We start from the raw sequence: 18894 nt of genomic DNA on the forward strand, positions 1-18894 counted from the left end.
AAAGAGAGAGGGCAAGAGCCATGGGAAACGCAAAAGGACCGTTCCAGTGACAGAAGGAGCCCGTTTCTAGGCCGCGCTGGTCCTGTGAACTCAAGGCGACCAGAACGGGGGCTCCAGTCCCCTCCAGCCACAGGCCTTCCCTTTGGCTGTAGCTTCACTCTCAGATATCCCATATCCCGGGATAACCTCTCCTGCCCGCCGTGTTTGTCCCCGTGGCTTTTACGAGGGCTCCCTGTGATGCAGTGGGAACCAAATTCTGCAGGGGGAAGTGTGATTGGACTTGAGAAGGAGCCCAGCAGGCAGAGATCGCCAGGACAGCCGTGGATGCCAAGACAGGAGCCGGGCGTCCTGACGAACGCTTGGCTCCGGGTGCGAGGCCGAAATGGCACGGCGCGCGTGAGCCGGGGGCTTCGCAGGGTTGCTCCCAGGGTGGTCTCGCTGATGGGACGGCGGGCGTCCGGCGCGCCCAGCTCCCCGAGGCGCGAGGGGCGTGTCCAGCGGCGACTTCCTTTCTCGGCGTCCACGTGACCGGAGGTTAGGCAGGCGCCCCCTGGGACGCCGCTTGGCGGGACAACGACCCCCGAGGCGGACACGGCAAGGTGGTGCGCTCGGCAGGGGTGGGGGTGCTGAGGCTCGGCAGTCCCGGGGCTTGCGGCAGCTGCTTCCTCACACCACGGGGCTGAGGGCCAGCGCCCGGAAGGGAGTGAGGCTGCGTTGGGAGACAGCCGGGCTCCTGAGACCGCCTGTGTGGTCTCGCGGCGGCTCGGGGGCCTTCGGGAGCTAGGGCCCCTCAGGCCACCCGGCGCAGCAGGGGCCCTTGACTCGGGCCGGTGGCGGTTGGGCGTCCCAGGACGCTATTATGTTCAGTTTGGTGCAGGAAGCTGATGACGCCCAGGAGGTAAGGGCAGAGGCGGTCCTGAGAGTGGAGGTGGTGCCGGCGATGTCGGACGTCACGCAGGTGGTGGCGTTTGTGAGTGGGGACGAGAGGTTGGCGGCAGGCCAGGAACTTTGTCCGCACCCTGACTTGGGGAGAGAGGAGGGGGTGCTGGCTGAGGAGCAGATCGTGCGGGACGACCAGAGTGCCCTGCAGCAGTGGGCAGAGGGTGTGGAGCCCCGGGAAGGGGAGGAGGGGGACCTGCAGGGTGAGTTGGTGGCACCGGAGCAGGACGTGGTGCAGTGGGCGGGCGTCGTGCAGGCGGTGAGGACGGTGGCAGGGTATGACTTGTTTCTGGCCGTGGATGAGCTCTTCCCAGATCTGGAGGTGGGGAGGCACGAGGAGGTGATGAGCGAAGAGCTGTTGGTGGAGGAAGAGGATCATGAGTTTGTGCAAGGGCCAGACGAGGAGGAAGAGTGGCAGGAGGAGGAGGAGGAAGAGTGGCAGGAGGAGGAGGAGGAAGAGTGGCAGGAGGAGGAGGACGAGGAGGAGGAGCAGCAGCAACTGGAGGAGGAGGAGGAGGAGGACGAGGAGGAGGACGATATGGAGGAGTTGGAGGACGAGGAGGAGGAGCAGCAACTGGAGGAGGAGGAGGAGGACGTGGAGGAGGACGATATGGAGGAGGTTGAGGATGAGACCGAGCAGGGGGAGGAGGAGGCGGAGGAGGAGGCCGAGGAGGGGTTGATTGAGCAGGAAATCAGTGGCCTGGAGCAGTATGTCCTGGAGGGCAAGGACATCTTGCAGCCAGTGGAGGTGGTGGGTGAGGCTGAGCAAGAGTTAGAGGGAGAAGCAGAAGCAAAAGCTCCAGCAGAGGAGCCAGGGGAGCAGGAGCAGGCAGAGTCAGGGCAGGGTGGCAAGTGCACCTGGTCCCCACTGGAGGTGCTCCGGGCCCTTCAGTTAGAGATGGAGCCGGTGAACTTGGAAGCCAGCAGGGCCTTCTGTCGGCTCAAGCGCAAGACATGGCAGAGGCGCCGTCCCTATTTAGAACTGAGGAGCACCACCATTCAGCGCATCCCCGGATTCTGGGCCAAAGCTGTATCCTTGATGGTAGACGCGGGGGACCACAGTGTGCCCGCCCCAGTGAAGGAGAGAGCCACCAGCGGGGAGAGGTAGTTCAGCAAGGAAATAGACACACGGCAGTCAGTGTCGCGGCAGTGACCACAGTCTGATGCAAAAGCTCGGAGACGCCCTTTGAACACGCAGCTCCCACCGAAACCCTTCCTGGGGGTCCAGGGCCGCAGCCGCAGGTCAGAATCAAGCCCAGAAGAACGGCCAGAGTTGTCTGCAGGCGGCTCTCGGGCCCGCAGGTCCTTCTCAGAGTCTTGCCACGGCCGAGGCCGTCTCTGGGTCCGAGTCCTGAGACATTGTCAGGAATGTGTGATGTGCAGAAATAGAGATGTCCTGTGGAGCCCTGAGCGGGCAAGGATGCAGGGCAGATCAAAGTGTGTCAGGAAGCGGAGTCAGCCAGAGTGGGGGCAGACACGTGCGGGCCTCAAGAGCCTTTGTGCTCCTCTGGCCTGCTTCGGGCGGGGATGGACGTGGGGGCCTTGCCAGAGGATAGAGGGATCGGGCCAAGCCAGGTGCTTGTGTAGATGCGCTGCATGTGCTAGTTGTTTGTCGTCCAGCTTGCAGCGTGCAGGCTCCTTGACCCACAGCAGTTTGCGAACCACCCGGAATTGTCAGCCATGATGAGTGACCAAGACGAAGCCATGCTCAGCCACATGACCAATTTGAAGGTGAGCCTGCACAGACCAGGGCTAGGGAGGTAGGGGGCTTGGGAAAGTGACCTATCCCTGCTGGCAGGGAGGCGGTGGGTGTCTCCTACAGGAGACGTCTTCCCCCGCGCCCCTTCCCCCACCCACCCTTGTTCTATACAGGTGGAGGACGTGAGGCAGGCCAGCGAGGGCTGCAAGATGATGCTGTTCTTTCGCAGCAACCCCTACTTCCGCAACAGTGTGATCGTGAAGGAGTATGTCGTCAGCATCACAGGTGAGTGGAGGCTCCCCGCACGGGCGGCAGCAGGAGGCGGTTAGAAGTTGACAGGCAGTGCGCCCCTGTCCCCATACTCCTCGTGCTGCAGGATACCGGGCGTCCCATTCCACTGCCATTCATTGGCACCGGCATTATGAAAGACAGGCCTACAGACGCAGGCACCAGAACAGCAGCCTTAACTTCTTCAACTGGTTCTCTGACCACAACCTGGCCGGATCTGGCCGGATCGCTGAGGTAAGGACTCGGTGCCTAATGCCGTAAGAGAGCTTGGTGTGTTCCCCAGCGTCTGGGCTTTGTAACCAGATGCCTGCCCTGTCGTGCCGAGACGTGACTCCCCCGATAGATCATCAGTGAGGACGTGTGGCCCAACCCCCTGAAGTACTATGTGAGGAGGTCGGCACCAGGAGACGGCACGTACAGGAGCACAGGTGAGGGGACGCGCGCTGGGCACAACGCGCGCAGGGCACACGCCAGGTAACTGGGATGTTGTTGTGTCACATGGACACCCTGTGGCTGGGAAGACTACAGCCCCGGAGGCCCGGTCGTGCGGGCATCGGGATGATCCAGGAAGTCCGGAGCACTGCAGTGCCAACTCTGTTCCGGCCGGGGAGGCTGAGCGAGGGTGTGGGAGTGTGCCTGTCCACCACCACTCAGAATCAAAGCAGGTGCATTGTCCCGCTCCTCCGAACCCGCTCTCCTGGCCACCAACCCCAACCTCGGCCTGCCCCACCCTTCCTTAACGGGACTGTCCCACCGTGTTCTTCCTACATCCCTTCGCACAATTGCCGGGAGATATTCTTCTTGCGAAGCCTGAGGCTTCTCTGCCACCGCGTCCCTCTGTTGGTCCTCAGAGCCGTCATGTATGTCCTCAGGTGTCTCCTTCTTCCTACGCGGGGCATCCTGAGAGCGCTGTCCGTGACAGAGGGCTTGTGGTGGGACTTGTTGAACACGGGGCTGGGGGAAACTGAGGAGAAGCGATCCCAGTGGTACAGTGACCCACTTGGCGGGGGAGGCCGTCGAGCCATTGTTCAGTACTCTGGCAGTGCTCAGAGGAGGCGATACGTACGAGGTTTGCGTGTTCAGGGCACCTCCCAAAGTGTGAGATACCTAGGAGGGACCGTCACTCGATTTCCAAACCCAGGTAGTGCACGGAAGGAGCTTTTGCAGATACAAATGTGTTTTCAATCAAACACCATTTTCCTGCACGTGAAACAGGTGCAGAAACAGCCTCCGGGAAGGCATTGACACCTAGAGCCACGCGGAGCGGGGAATGAAAGGGATGGAAAAAGCAAGCTCATCAACTGTGTTTGTCCGTGTGTATTTGTTCCTTGGGCAAGATAAATGAAGAGCATCAAGCTGTGTGTGTCTGTGTGCTGTCCGTGGCTTGGTTTGGGCCTCTCCGTTGCCTGCCTGGGAATGTCCAGTCCCTCTGCGGCCTGGGCTTGCACAGTTGCGGAAGTGTGTTTAAGTGTTTCTAGGGGTGGGTGGGTGAGTGGGTGGCGGCGTGAGAGGGCAGAATTCTTCCCTGGTGGCGCAGGCTGGGGAGGAGGAAGAACTGGGAGAAAGTCCACTGCATAGGGTCTTCCCGTTTTCCCGAGGAAGATAAGGTACTTCAAAGAAAAGGCTTTTGGAGCAAGGGCCTCAAGGTCCAGTGCTGGGACCTACGGGAAGATAGATTAGCTAGCACCCTCCCTGTGGGCAGTCGGGGCTCACACCTTGACGGCAGGCAACCAGGTGGGAGGCTTCACAGTTCCGCTCACAGAGGAACCAAATGCCCTCCCTAGAAGCCTGAGCACAGTGTATTTGGCCGTGAGGACCTCCCCGTGCGCCGTAGGATTCGGATCCACGTTTCGCGAGTGGGTGGATAGGGTGCATGCAGGGACTCTGGGCAAGGGAGGCAAGCCATGTGGGAAGTGGGTCAGTATAGTATGCTCAATTGGGGATGAATCCGACGCTGGAAGGGTGAGTGGCCAAGGGGACGAGGAGAAGCAGAGTGCCTGCGCCCTAGGTGTCACACACAGCGCCCCCGCACACTGAGCCACTCGTGCGCGCGCACACAGACACAGGCGCGCACACACGGAGGCACAGGCATGGACACGAAGTTGTGTTGGGCAGTCTCTGGCCCGTGATGCCCACAGTCAGTACATGTGGCCCATTTGGGGGCCCTTCTACATTTGCTCACATGGAAATGGCCTCCTGCAAGCAGGAGGGTTGCTTTGCCGCGTCTTTGGGTGCAGGCCTTCTTCTGCAACCCAGTAATCCTGAAGCAATATCAAGTCACCCTTCTTTCTGGCCGCTGAGACCCAAGGCGTGGATGGGCGAGAGAGTGGGAATGAGGGAAAGAGAGAGGGCAAGAGCCATGGGAAACGCAAAAGGACCGTTCCAGTGACAGAAGGAGCCCGTTTCTAGGCCGCGCTGGTCCTGTGAACTCAAGTCGACCAGAACGGGGGCTCCAGTCCCCTCCAGCCACAGGCCTTCCCTTTGGCTGTAGCTTCAATCTCAGATATCCCATATCCCGGGATAACCTCTCCTGCCCGCCGTGTTTGTCCCCGTGGCTTTTACGAGGGCTCCCTGTGATGCAGTGGGAACCAAATTCTGCAGGGGGAAGTGTGATTGGACTTGAGAAGGAGCCCAGCAGGCAGAGATCGCCAGGACAGCCGTGGATGCCAAGACAGGAGCCGGGCGTCCTGACGAACGCTTGGCTCCGGGTGCGAGGCCCAAATGGCACGGCGCGCGTGAGGCGGGGGCTTCGCAGGGTTGCTCCCAGGGTGGTCTCGCTGATGGGACCGCAGGCGTCCGGCGCGCCCAGCCCCCCGAGGCGCGAGGGGCGTGTCCAGCGGCGACTTCCTTTCTCGGCGTCCACGTGACCGGAGGTTAGGCAGGCGCCCCCTGGGACGCCGCTTGGCGGGACAACGACCCCCGAGGCGGACACGGCAAGGTGGTGCGCTCGGCAGGGGTGGGGGTGCTGAGGCTCGGCAGTCCCGGGGCTTGCGGCAGATGCTTCCTCACACCACGGGGCTGAGGGCCAGCGCCCGGAAGGGAGTGAGGCTGCGTTGGGAGACAGCCGGGCTCCTGAGACCGCCTGTGTGGTCTCGCTGCGGCTCGGGGGCCTTCGGGAGCTAGGGCCCCTCAGGCCACCCGGCGCAGCAGGGGCCCTTGACTCGGGCCGGTGGCGGTTGGGCGTCCCAGGACGCTATTATGTTCAGTTTGGTGCAGGAAGCTGATGACGCCCAGGAGGTAAGGGCAGAGGCGGTCCTGAGAGTGGAGGTGGTCCCGGCCATGGCGGACGTCACGCAGGTGGTGGCGTTTGTGAGTGGGGACGAGAGGTTGGCGGCAGGCCAGGAACTTTGTCCGCACCCTGACTTGGGGAGAGAGGAGGGGGTGCTGGCTGAGGAGCAGATCGTGCGGGACGACCAGAGTGCCCTGCAGCAGTGGGCAGAGGGTGTGGAGCCCCGGGAAGGGGAGGAGGGGGACCTGCAGGGTGAGTTGGTGGCACCGGAGCAGGACGTGGTGCAGTGGGCGGGCGTCGTGCAGGCGGTGAGGACGGTGGCAGGGTATGACTTGTTTCTGGCCCTGGATGAGCTCTTCCCAGATCTGGAGGTGGGGAGGCACGAGGAGGTGATGAGCGAAGAGCTGTTGGTGGAGGAAGAGGATCATGAGTTTGTGCAAGGGCCAGACGAGGAGGAAGAGTGGCAGGAGGAGGAGGAGGAAGAGTGGCAGGAGGAGGAGGAGGAAGAGTGGCAGGAGGAGGAGGACGAGGAGGAGGAGCAGCAGCAACTGGAGGAGGAGGAGGAGGAGGACGAGGAGGAGGACGATATGGAGGAGTTGGAGGACGAGGAGGAGGAGCAGCAACTGGAGGAGGAGGAGGAGGACGTGGAGGAGGACGATATGGAGGAGGTTGAGGATGAGACCGAGCAGGGGGAGGAGGAGGCGGAGGAGGAGGCCGAGGAGGGGTTGATTGAGCAGGAAATCAGTGGCCTGGAGCAGTATGTCCTGGAGGGCAAGGACATCTTGCAGCCAGTGGAGGTGGTGGGTGAGGCTGAGCAAGAGTTAGAGGGAGAAGCAGAAGCAAAAGCTCCAGCAGAGGAGCCAGGGGAGCAGGAGCAGGCAGAGTCAGGGCAGGGTGGCAAGTGCACCTGGTCCCCACTGGAGGTGCTCCGGGCCCTTCAGTTAGAGATGGAGCCGGTGAACTTGGAAGCCAGCAGGGCCATCTGTCGGCTCAAGCGCAAGACATGGCAGAGGCGCCGTCCCTATTTAGAACTGAGGAGCACCACCATTCAGCGCATCCCCGGATTCTGGGCCAAAGCTGTATCCTTGATGGTAGACGCGGGGGACCACAGTGTGCCCGCCCCAGTGAAGGAGAGAGCCACCAGCGGGGAGAGGTAGTTCAGCAAGGAAATAGACACACGGCAGTCAGTGTCGCGGCAGTGACCACAGTCTGATGCAAAAGCTCGGAGACGCCCTTTGAACACGCAGCTCCCACCGAAACCCTTCCTGGGGGTCCAGGGCCGCAGCCGCAGGTCAGAATCAAGCCCAGAAGAACGGCCAGAGTTGTCTGCAGGCGGCTCTCGGGCCCGCAGGTCCTTCTCAGAGTCTTGCCACGGCCGAGGCCGTCTCTGGGTCCGAGTCCTGAGACATTGTCAGGAATGTGTGATGTGCAGAAATAGAGATGTCCTGTGGAGCCCTGAGCGGGCAAGGATGCAGGGCAGATCAAAGTGTGTCAGGAAGCGGAGTCAGCCAGAGTGGGGGCAGACACGTGCGGGCCTCAAGAGCCTTTGTGCTCCTCTGGCCTGCTTCGGGCGCGGATGGACGTGGGGGCCTTGCCAGAGGATAGAGGGATCGGGCCAAGCCAGGTGCTTGTGTAGATGCGCTGCATGTGCTAGTTGTTTGTCGTCCAGCTTGCAGCGTGCAGGCTCCTTGACCCACAGCAGTTTGCGAACCACCCGGAATTGTCAGCCATGATGAGTGACCAAGACGAAGCCATGCTCAGCCACATGACCAATTTGAAGGTGAGCCTGCACAGACCAGGGCTAGGGAGGTAGGGGGCTTGGGAAAGTGACCTATCCCTGCTGGCAGGGAGGCGGTGGGTGTCTCCTACAGGAGACGTCTTCCCCCGCGCCCCTTCCCCCACCCACCCTTGTTCTATACAGGTGGAGGACGTGAGGCAGGCCAGCGAGGGCTGCAAGATGATGCTGTTCTTTCGCAGCAACCCCTACTTCCGCAACAGTGTGATCGTGAAGGAGTATGTCGTCAGCATCACAGGTGAGTGGAGGCTCCCCGCACGGGCGGCAGCAGGAGGCGGTTAGAAGTTGACAGGCAGTGCGCCCCTGTCCCCATACTCCTCGTGCTGCAGGATACCGGGCGTCCCATTCCACTGCCATTCATTGGCACCGGCATTATGAAAGACAGGCCTACAGACGCAGGCACCAGAACAGCAGCCTTAACTTCTTCAACTGGTTCTCTGACCACAACCTGGCCGGATCTGGCCGGATCGCTGAGGTAAGGACTCGGTGCCTAATGCCGTAAGAGAGCTTGGTGTGTTCCCCAGCGTCTGGGCTTTGTAACCAGATGCCTGCCCTGTCGTGCCGAGACGTGACTCCCCCGATAGATCATCAGTGAGGACGTGTGGCCCAACCCCCTGAAGTACTATGTGAGGAGGTCGGCACCTGGAGACGGCACGTACAGGAGCACAGGTGAGGGGACGCGCGCTGGGCACAACGCGCGCAGGGCACACGCCAGGTAACTGGGATGTTGTTGTGTCACATGGACACCCTGTGGCTGGGAAGACTACAGCCCCGGAGGCCCGGTCGTGCGGGCATCGGGATGATCCAGGAAGTCCGGAGCACTGCAGTGCCAACTCTGTTCCGGCCGGGGAGGCTGAGCGAGGGTGTGGGAGTGTGCCTGTCCACCACCACTCAGAATCAAAGCAGGTGCATTGTCCCGCTCCTCCGAACCCGCTCTCCTGGCCACCAGCCCCAACCTCGGCCTGCCCCACCCTTCCTTAACGGGACTGTCCCACCGTGCTCTTCCTACAACCCTTCGCACAATTGCCGGGAGATATTCTTCTTGCGAAGCCTGAGGCTTCTCTGCCACCGCGTCCCTCTGTTGGTCCTCAGAGCCGTCATGTATGTCCTCAGGTGTCTCCTTCTTCCTACGCGGGGCATCCTGAGAGCGCTGTCCGTGACAGAGGGCTTGTGGTGGGACTTGTTGAACACGGGGCTGGGGGAAACTGAGGAGAAGCGATCCCAGTGGTACAGTGACCCACTTGGCGGGGGAGGCCGTCGAGCCATTGTTCAGTACTCTGGCAGTGCTCAGAGGAGGCGATACGTACGAGGTTTGCGTGTTCAGGGCACCTCCCAAAGTGTGAGATACCTAGGAGGGACCGTCACTCGATTTCCAAACCCAGGTAGTGCACGGAAGGAGCTTTTGCAGATACAAATGTGTTTTCAATCAAACACCATTTTCCTGCACGTGAAACAGGTGCAGAAACAGCCTCCGGGAAGGCATTGACACCTAGAGCCACGCGGAGCGGGGAATGAAAGGGATGGAAAAAGCAAGCTCATCAACTGTGTTTGTCCGTGTGTATTTGTTCCTTGGGCAAGATAAATGAAGAGCATCAAGCTGTGTGTGTCTGTGTGCTGTCCGTGGCTTGGTTTGGGCCTCTCCGTTGCCTGCCTGGGAATGTCCAGTCCCTCTGCGGCCTGGGCTTGCACAGTTGCGGAAGTGTGTTTAAGTGTTTCTAGGGGTGGGTGGGTGAGTGGGTGGCGGCGTGAGAGGGCAGAATTCTTCCCTGGTGGCGCAGGCTGGGGAGGAGGAAGAACTGGGAGAAAGTCCACTGCATAGGGTCTTCCCGTTTTCCCGAGGAAGATAAGGTACTTCAAAGAAAAGGCTTTTGGAGCAAGGGCCTCAAGGTCCAGTGCTGGGACCTACGGGAAGATAGATTAGCTAGCACCCTCCCTGTGGGCAGTCGGGGCTCACACCTTGACGGCAGGCAACCAGGTGGGAGGCTTCACAGTTCCGCTCACAGTGGAACCAAATGCCCTCCCTAGAAGCCTGAGCACAGTGTATTTGGCCGTGAGGACCTCCCCGTGCGCCGTAGGATTCGGATCCACGTTTCGCGAGTGGGTGGATAGGGTGCATGCAGGGACTCTGGGCAAGGGAGGCAAGCCATGTGGGAAGTGGGTCAGTATAGTATGCTCAATTGGGGATGAATCCGACGCTGGAAGGGTGAGTGGCCAAGGGGACGAGGAGAAGCAGAGTGCCTGCGCCCTAGGTGTCACACACAGCGCCCCCGCACACTGAGCCACTCGTGCGCGCGCACACAGACACAGGCGCGCACACACGGAGGCACAGGCATGGACACGAAGTTGTGTTGGGCAGTCTCTGGCCCGTGATGCCCACAGTCAGTACATGTGGCCCATTTGGGGGCCCTTCTACATTTGCTCACATGGAAATGGCCTCCTGCAAGCAGGAGGGTTGCTTTGCCGCGTCTTTGGGTGCAGGCCTTCTTCTGCAACCCAGTAATCCTGAAGCAATATCAAGTCACCCTTCTTTCTGGCCGCTGAGACCCAAGGCGTGGATGGGCGAGAGAGTTGGAATGAGGGAAAGAGAGAGGGCAAGAGCCATGGGAAACGCAAAAGGACCGTTCCAGTGACAGAAGGAGCCCGTTTCTAGGCCGCGCTGGTCCTGTGAACTCAAGGCGACCAGAACGGGGGCTCCAGTCCCCTCCAGCCACAGGCCTTCCCTTTGGCTGTAGCTTTACTCTCAGATATCCCATATCCCGGGATAACCTCTCCTGCCCGCCGTGTTTGTCCCCGTGGCTTTTACGAGGGCTCCCTGTGATGCAGTGGGAACCAAATTCTGCAGGGGGAAGTGTGATTGGACTTGAGAAGGAGCCCAGCAGGCAGAGATCGCCAGGACAGCCGTGGATGCCAAGACAGGAGCCGGGCGTCCTGACGAACGCTTGGCTCCGGGTGCGAGGCCGAAATGGCACGGCGCGCGTGAGCCGGGGGCTTCGCAGGGTTGCTCCCAGGGTGGTCTCGCTGATGGGACGGCGGGCGTCCGGCGCGCCCAGCTCCCCGAGGCGCGAGGGGCGTGTCCAGCGGCGACTTCCTTTCTCGGCGTCCACGTGACCGGAGGTTAGGCAGGCGCCCCCTGGGACGCCGCTTGGCGGGACAACGACCCCCGAGGCGGACACGGCAAGGTGGTGCGCTCGGCAGGGGTGGGGGTGCTGAGGCTCGGCAGTCCCGGGGCTTGCGGCAGCTGCTTCCTCACACCACGGGGCTGAGGGCCAGCGCCCGGAAGGGAGTGAGGCTGCGTTGGGAGACAGCCGGGCTCCTGAGACCGCCTGTGTGGTCTCGCTGCGGCTCGGGGGCCTTCGGGAGCTAGGGCCCCTCAGGCCACCCGGCGCAGCAGGGGCCCTTGACTCGGGCCGGTGGCGGTTGGGCGTCCCAGGACGCTATTATGTTCAGTTTGGTGCAGGAAGCTGATGACGCCCAGGAGGTAAGGGCAGAGGCGGTCCTGAGAGTGGAGGTGGTCCCGGCCATGGCGGACGTCACGCAGGTGGTGGCGTTTGTGAGTGGGGACGAGAGGTTGGCGGCAGGCCAGGAACTTTGTCCGCACCCTGACTTGGGGAGAGAGGAGGGGGTGCTGGCTGAGGAGCAGATCGTGCGGGACGACCAGAGTGCCCTGCAGCAGTGGGCAGAGGGTGTGGAGCCCCGGGAAGGGGAGGAGGGGGACCTGCAGGGTGAGTTGGTGGCACCGGAGCAGGACGTGGTGCAGTGGGCGGGCGTCGTGCAGGCGGTGAGGACGGTGGCAGGGTATGACTTGTTTCTGGCCGTGGATGAGCTCTTCCCAGATCTGGAGGTGGGGAGGCACGAGGAGGTGATGAGCGAAGAGCTGTTGGTGGAGGAAGAGGATCATGAGTTTGTGCAAGGGCCAGACGAGGAGGAAGAGTGGCAGGAGGAGGAGGAGGAAGAGTGGCAGGAGGAGGAGGAGGAAGAGTGGCAGGAGGAGGAGGACGAGGAGGAGGAGCAGCAGCAACTGGAGGAGGAGGAGGAGGAGGACGAGGAGGAGGACGATATGGAGGAGTTGGAGGACGAGGAGGAGGAGCAGCAACTGGAGGAGGAGGAGGAGGACGTGGAGGAGGACGATATGGAGGAGGTTGAGGATGAGACCGAGCAGGGGGAGGAGGAGGCGGAGGAGGAGGCCGAGGAGGGGTTGATTGAGCAGGAAATCAGTGGCCTGGAGCAGTATGTCCTGGAGGGCAAGGACATCTTGCAGCCAGTGGAGGTGGTGGGTGAGGCTGAGCAAGAGTTAGAGGGAGAAGCAGAAGCAAAAGCTCCAGCAGAGGAGCCAGGGGAGCAGGAGCAGGCAGAGTCAGGGCAGGGTGGGAAGTGCACCTGGTCCCCACTGGAGGTGCTCCGGGCCCTTCAGTTAGAGATGGAGCCGGTGAACTTGGAAGCCAGCAGGGCCTTCTGTCGGCTCAAGCGCAAGACATGGCAGAGGCGCCGTCCCTATTTAGAACTGAGGAGCACCACCATTCAGCGCATCCCCGGATTCTGGGCCAAAGCTGTATCCTTGATGGTAGACGCGGGGGACCACAGTGTGCCCGCCCCAGTGAAGGAGAGAGCCACCAGCGGGGAGAGGTAGTTCAGCAAGGAAATAGACACACGGCAGTCAGTGTCGCGGCAGTGACCACAGTCTGATGCAAAAGCTCGGAGACGCCCTTTGAACACGCAGCTCCCACCGAAACCCTTCCTGGGGGTCCAGGGCCGCAGCCGCAGGTCAGAATCAAGCGCAGAAGAACGGCCAGAGTTGTCTGCAGGCGGCTCTCGGGCCCGCAGGTCCTTCTCAGAGTCTTGCCACGGCCGAGGCCGTCTCTGGGTCCGAGTCCTGAGACATTGTCAGGAATGTGTGATGTGCAGAAATAGAGATGTCCTGTGGAGCCCTGAGCGGGCAAGGATGCAGGGCAGATCAAAGTGTGTCAGGAAGCGGAGTCAGCCAGAGTGGGGGCAGACACGTGCGGGCCTCAAGAGCCTTTGTGCTCCTCTGGCCTGCTTCGGGCGGGGATGGACGTGGGGGCCTTGCCAGAGGATAGAGGGATCGGGCCAAGCCAGGTGCTTGTGTAGATGCGCTGCATGTGCTAGTTGTTTGTCGTCCAGCTTGCAGCGTGCAGGCTCCTTGACCCACAGCAGTTTGCGAACCACCCGGAATTGTCAGCCATGATGAGTGACCAAGACGAAGCCATGCTCAGCCACATGACCAATTTGAAGGTGAGCCTGCACAGACCAGGGCTAGGGAGGTAGGGGGCTTGGGAAAGTGACCTATCCCTGCTGGCAGGGAGGCGGTGGGTGTCTCCTACAGGAGACGTCTTCCCCCGCGCCCCTTCCCCCACCCACCCTTGTTCTATACAGGTGGAGGACGTGAGGCAGGCCAGCGAGGGCTGCAAGATGATGCTGTTCTTTCGCAGCAACCCCTACTTCCGCAACAGTGTGATCGTGAAGGAGTATGTCGTCAGCATCACAGGTGAGTGGAGGCTCCCCGCACGGGCGGCAGCAGGAGGCGGTTAGAAGTTGACAGGCAGTGCGCCCCTGTCCCCATGCTCCTCGTGCTGCAGGATACCGGGCGTCCCATTCCACTGCCATTCATTGGCACCGGCATTATGAAAGACAGGCCTACAGACGCAGGCACCAGAACAGCAGCCTTAACTTCTTCAACTGGTTCTCTGACCACAACCTGGCCGGATCTGGCCGGATCGCTGAGGTAAGGACTCGGTGCCTAATGCCGTAAGAGAGCTTGGTGTGTTCCCCAGCGTCTGGGCTTTGTAACCAGATGCCTGCCCTGTCGTGCCGAGACGTGACTCCCCCGATAGATCATCAGTGAGGACGTGTGGCCCAACCCCCTGAAGTACTATGTGAGGAGGTCGGCACCAGGAGACGGCACGTACAGGAGCACAGGTGAGGGGACGCGCGCTGGGCACAACGCGCGCAGGGCACACGCCAGGTAACTGGGATGTTGTTGTGTCACATGGACACCCTGTGGCTGGGAAGACTACAGCCCCGGAGGCCCGGTCGTGCGGGCATCGGGATGATCCAGGAAGTCCGGAGCACTGCAGTGCCAACTCTGTTCCGGCCGGGGAGGCTGAGCGAGGGTGTGGGAGTGTGCCTGTCCACCACCACTCAGAATCAAAGCAGGTGCATTGTCCCGCTCCTCCGAACCCGCTCTCCTGGCCACCAACCCCAACCTCGGCCTGCCCCACCCTTCCTTAACGGGACTGTCCCACCGTGTTCTTCCTACATCCCTTCGCACAATTGCCGGGAGATATTCTTCTTGCGAAGCCTGAGGCTTCTCTGCCACCGCGTCCCTCCGTTGGTCCTCAGAGCCGTCATGTATGTCCTCAGGTGTCTCCTTCTTCCTACGCGGGGCATCCTGAGAGCGCTGTCCGTGACAGAGGGCTTGTGGTGGGACTTGTTGAACACGGGGCTGGGGGAAACTGAGGAGAAGCGATCCCAGTGGTACAGTGACCCACTTGGCGGGGGAGGCCGTCGAGCCATTGTTCAGTACTCTGGCAGTGCTCAGAGGAGGCGATACGTACGAGGTTTGCGTGTTCAGGGCACCTCCCAAAGTGTGAGATACCTAGGAGGGACCGTCACTCGATTTCCAAACCCAGGTAGTGCACGGAAGGAGCTTTTGCAGATACAAATGTGTTTTCAATCAAACACCATTTTCCTGCACGTGAAACAGGTGCAGAAACAGCCTCCGGGAAGGCATTGACACCTAGAGCCACGCGGAGCGGGGAATGAAAGGGATGGAAAAAGCAAGCTCATCAACTGTGTTTGTCCGTGTGTATTTGTTCCTTGGGCAAGATAAATGAAGAGCATCAAGCTGTGTGTGTCTGTGTGCTGTCCGTGGCTTGGTTTGGGCCTCTCCGTTGCCTGCCTGGGAATGTCCAGTCCCTCTGCGGCCTGGGCTTGCACAGTTGCGGAAGTGTGTTTAAGTGTTTCTAGGGGTGGGTGGGTGAGTGGGTGGCGGCGTGAGAGGGCAGAATTCTTCCCTGGTGGCGCAGGCTGGGGAGGAGGAAGAACTGGGAGAAAGTCCACTGCATAGGGTCTTCCCGTTTTCCCGAGGAAGATAAGGTACTTCAAAGAAAAGGCTTTTGGAGCAAGGGCCTCAAGGTCCAGTGCTGGGACCTACGGGAAGATAGATTAGCTAGCACCCTCCCTGTGGGCAGTCGGGGCTCACACCTTGACGGCAGGCAACCAGGTGGGAGGCTTCACAGTTCCGCTCACAGTGGAACCAAATGCCCTCCCTAGAAGCCTGAGCACAGTGTATTTGGCCGTGAGGACCTCCCCGTGCGCCGTAGGATTCGGATCCACGTTTCGCGAGTGGGTGGATAGGGTGCATGCAGGGACTCTGGGCAAGGGAGGCAAGCCATGTGGGAAGTGGGTCAGTATAGTATGCTCAATTGGGGATGAATCCGACGCTGGAAGGGTGAGTGGCCAAGGGGACGAGGAGAAGCAGAGTGCCTGCGCCCTAGGTGTCACACACAGCGCCCCCGCACACTGAGCCACTCGTGCGCGCGCACACAGACACAGGCGCGCACACACGGAGGCACAGGCATGGACACGAAGTTGTGTTGGGCAGTCTCTGGCCCGTGATGCCCACAGTCAGTACATGTGGCCCATTTGGGGGCCCTTCTACATTTGCTCACATGGAAATGGCCTCCTGCAAGCAGGAGGGTTGCTTTGCCGCGTCTTTGGGTGCAGGCCTTCTTCTGCAACCCAGTAATCCTGAAGCAATATCAAGTCACCCTTCTTTCTGGCCGCTGAGACCCAAGGCGTGGATGGGCGAGAGAGTTGGAATGAGGGAAAGAGAGAGGGCAAGAGCCATGGGAAACGCAAAAGGACCGTTCCAGTGACAGAAGGAGCCCGTTTCTAGGCCGCGCTGGTCCTGTGAACTCAAGGCGACCAGAACGGGGGCTCCAGTCCCCTCCAGCCACAGGCCTTCCCTTTGGCTGTAGCTTTACTCTCAGATATCCCATATCCCGGGATAACCTCTCCTGCCCGCCGTGTTTGTCCCCGTGGCTTTTACGAGGGCTCCCTGTGATGCAGTGGGAACCAAATTCTGCAGGGGGAAGTGTGATTGGACTTGAGAAGGAGCCCAGCAGGCAGAGATCGCCAGGACAGCCGTGGATGCCAAGACAGGAGCCGGGCGTCCTGACGAACGCTTGGCTCCGGGTGCGAGGCCGAAATGGCACGGCGCGCGTGAGCCGGGGGCTTCGCAGGGTTGCTCCCAGGGTGGTCTCGCTGATGGGACGGCGGGCGTCCGGCGCGCCCAGCTCCCCGAGGCGCGAGGGGCGTGTCCAGCGGCGACTTCCTTTCTCGGCGTCCACGTGACCGGAGGTTAGGCAGGCGCCCCCTGGGACGCCGCTTGGCGGGACAACGACCCCCGAGGCGGACACGGCAAGGTGGTGCGCTCGGCAGGGGTGGGGGTGCTGAGGCTCGGCAGTCCCGGGGCTTGCGGCAGCTGCTTCCTCACACCACGGGGCTGAGGGCCAGCGCCCGGAAGGGAGTGAGGCTGCGTTGGGAGACAGCCGGGCTCCTGAGACCGCCTGTGTGGTCTCGCTGCGGCTCGGGGGCCTTCGGGAGCTAGGGCCCCTCAGGCCACCCGGCGCAGCAGGGGCCCTTGACTCGGGCCGGTGGCGGTTGGGCGTCCCAGGACGCTATTATGTTCAGTTTGGTGCAGGAAGCTGATGACGCCCAGGAGGTAAGGGCAGAGGCGGTCCTGAGAGTGGAGGTGGTCCCGGCCATGGCGGACGTCACGCAGGTGGTGGCGTTTGTGAGTGGGGACGAGAGGTTGGCGGCAGGCCAGGAACTTTGTCCGCACCCTGACTTGGGGAGAGAGGAGGGGGTGCTGGCTGAGGAGCAGATCGTGCGGGACGACCAGAGTGCCCTGCAGCAGTGGGCAGAGGGTGTGGAGCCCCGGGAAGGGGAGGAGGGGGACCTGCAGGGTGAGTTGGTGGCACCGGAGCAGGACGTGGTGCAGTGGGCGGGCGTCGTGCAGGCGGTGAGGACGGTGGCAGGGTATGACTTGTTTCTGGCCGTGGATGAGCTCTTCCCAGATCTGGAGGTGGGGAGGCACGAGGAGGTGATGAGCGAAGAGCTGTTGGTGGAGGAAGAGGATCATGAGTTTGTGCAAGGGCCAGACGAGGAGGAAGAGTGGCAGGAGGAGGAGGAGGAAGAGTGGCAGGAGGAGGAGGAGGAAGAGTGGCAGGAGGAGGAGGACGAGGAGGAGGAGCAGCAGCAACTGGAGGAGGAGGAGGAGGAGGACGAGGAGGAGGACGATATGGAGGAGTTGGAGGACGAGGAGGAGGAGCAGCAACTGGAGGAGGAGGAGGAGGACGTGGAGGAGGACGATATGGAGGAGGTTGAGGATGAGACCGAGCAGGGGGAGGAGGAGGCGGAGGAGGAGGCCGAGGAGGGGTTGATTGAGCAGGAAATCAGTGGCCTGGAGCAGTATGTCCTGGAGGGCAAGGACATCTTGCAGCCAGTGGAGGTGGTGGGTGAGGCTGAGCAAGAGTTAGAGGGAGAAGCAGAAGCAAAAGCTCCAGCAGAGGAGCCAGGGGAGCAGGAGCAGGCAGAGTCAGGGCAGGGTGGGAAGTGCACCTGGTCCCCACTGGAGGTGCTCCGGGCCCTTCAGTTAGAGATGGAGCCGGTGAACTTGGAAGCCAGCAGGGCCTTCTGTCGGCTCAAGCGCAAGACATGGCAGAGGCGCCGTCCCTATTTAGAACTGAGGAGCACCACCATTCAGCGCATCCCCGGATTCTGGGCCAAAGCTGTATCCTTGATGGTAGACGCGGGGGACCACAGTGTGCCCGCCCCAGTGAAGGAGAGAGCCACCAGCGGGGAGAGGTAGTTCAGCAAGGAAATAGACACACGGCAGTCAGTGTCGCGGCAGTGACCACAGTCTGATGCAAAAGCTCGGAGACGCCCTTTGAACACGCAGCTCCCACCGAAACCCTTCCTGGGGGTCCAGGGCCGCAGCCGCAGGTCAGAATCAAGCGCAGAAGAACGGCCAGAGTTGTCTGCAGGCGGCTCTCGGGCCCGCAGGTCCTTCTCAGAGTCTTGCCACGGCCGAGGCCGTCTCTGGGTCCGAGTCCTGAGACATTGTCAGGAATGTGTGATGTGCAGAAATAGAGATGTCCTGTGGAGCCCTGAGCGGGCAAGGATGCAGGGCAGATCAAAGTGTGTCAGGAAGCGGAGTCAGCCAGAGTGGGGGCAGACACGTGCGGGCCTCAAGAGCCTTTGTGCTCCTCTGGCCTGCTTCGGGCGGGGATGGACGTGGGGGCCTTGCCAGAGGATAGAGGGATCGGGCCAAGCCAGGTGCTTGTGTAGATGCGCTGCATGTGCTAGTTGTTTGTCGTCCAGCTTGCAGCGTGCAGGCTCCTTGACCCACAGCAGTTTGCGAACCACCCGGAATTGTCAGCCATGATGAGTGACCAAGACGAAGCCATGCTCAGCCACATGACCAATTTGAAGGTGAGCCTGCACAGACCAGGGCTAGGGAGGTAGGGGGCTTGGGAAAGTGACCTATCCCTGCTGGCAGGGAGGCGGTGGGTGTCTCCTACAGGAGACGTCTTCCCCCGCGCCCCTTCCCCCACCCACCCTTGTTCTATACAGGTGGAGGACGTGAGGCAGGCCAGCGAGGGCTGCAAGATGATGCTGTTCTTTCGCAGCAACCCCTACTTCCGCAACAGTGTGATCGTGAAGGAGTATGTCGTCAGCATCACAGGTGAGTGGAGGCTCCCCGCACGGGCGGCAGCAGGAGGCGGTTAGAAGTTGACAGGCAGTGCGCCCCTGTCCCCATGCTCCTCGTGCTGCAGGATACCGGGCGTCCCATTCCACTGCCATTCATTGGCACCGGCATTATGAAAGACAGGCCTACAGACGCAGGCACCAGAACAGCAG

This window comes from Miniopterus schreibersii, assembly GCF_964146895.1.
Source record: "Miniopterus schreibersii genome assembly, chromosome: Y".
NCBI lineage: Eukaryota > Metazoa > Chordata > Mammalia > Chiroptera > Miniopteridae > Miniopterus > Miniopterus schreibersii.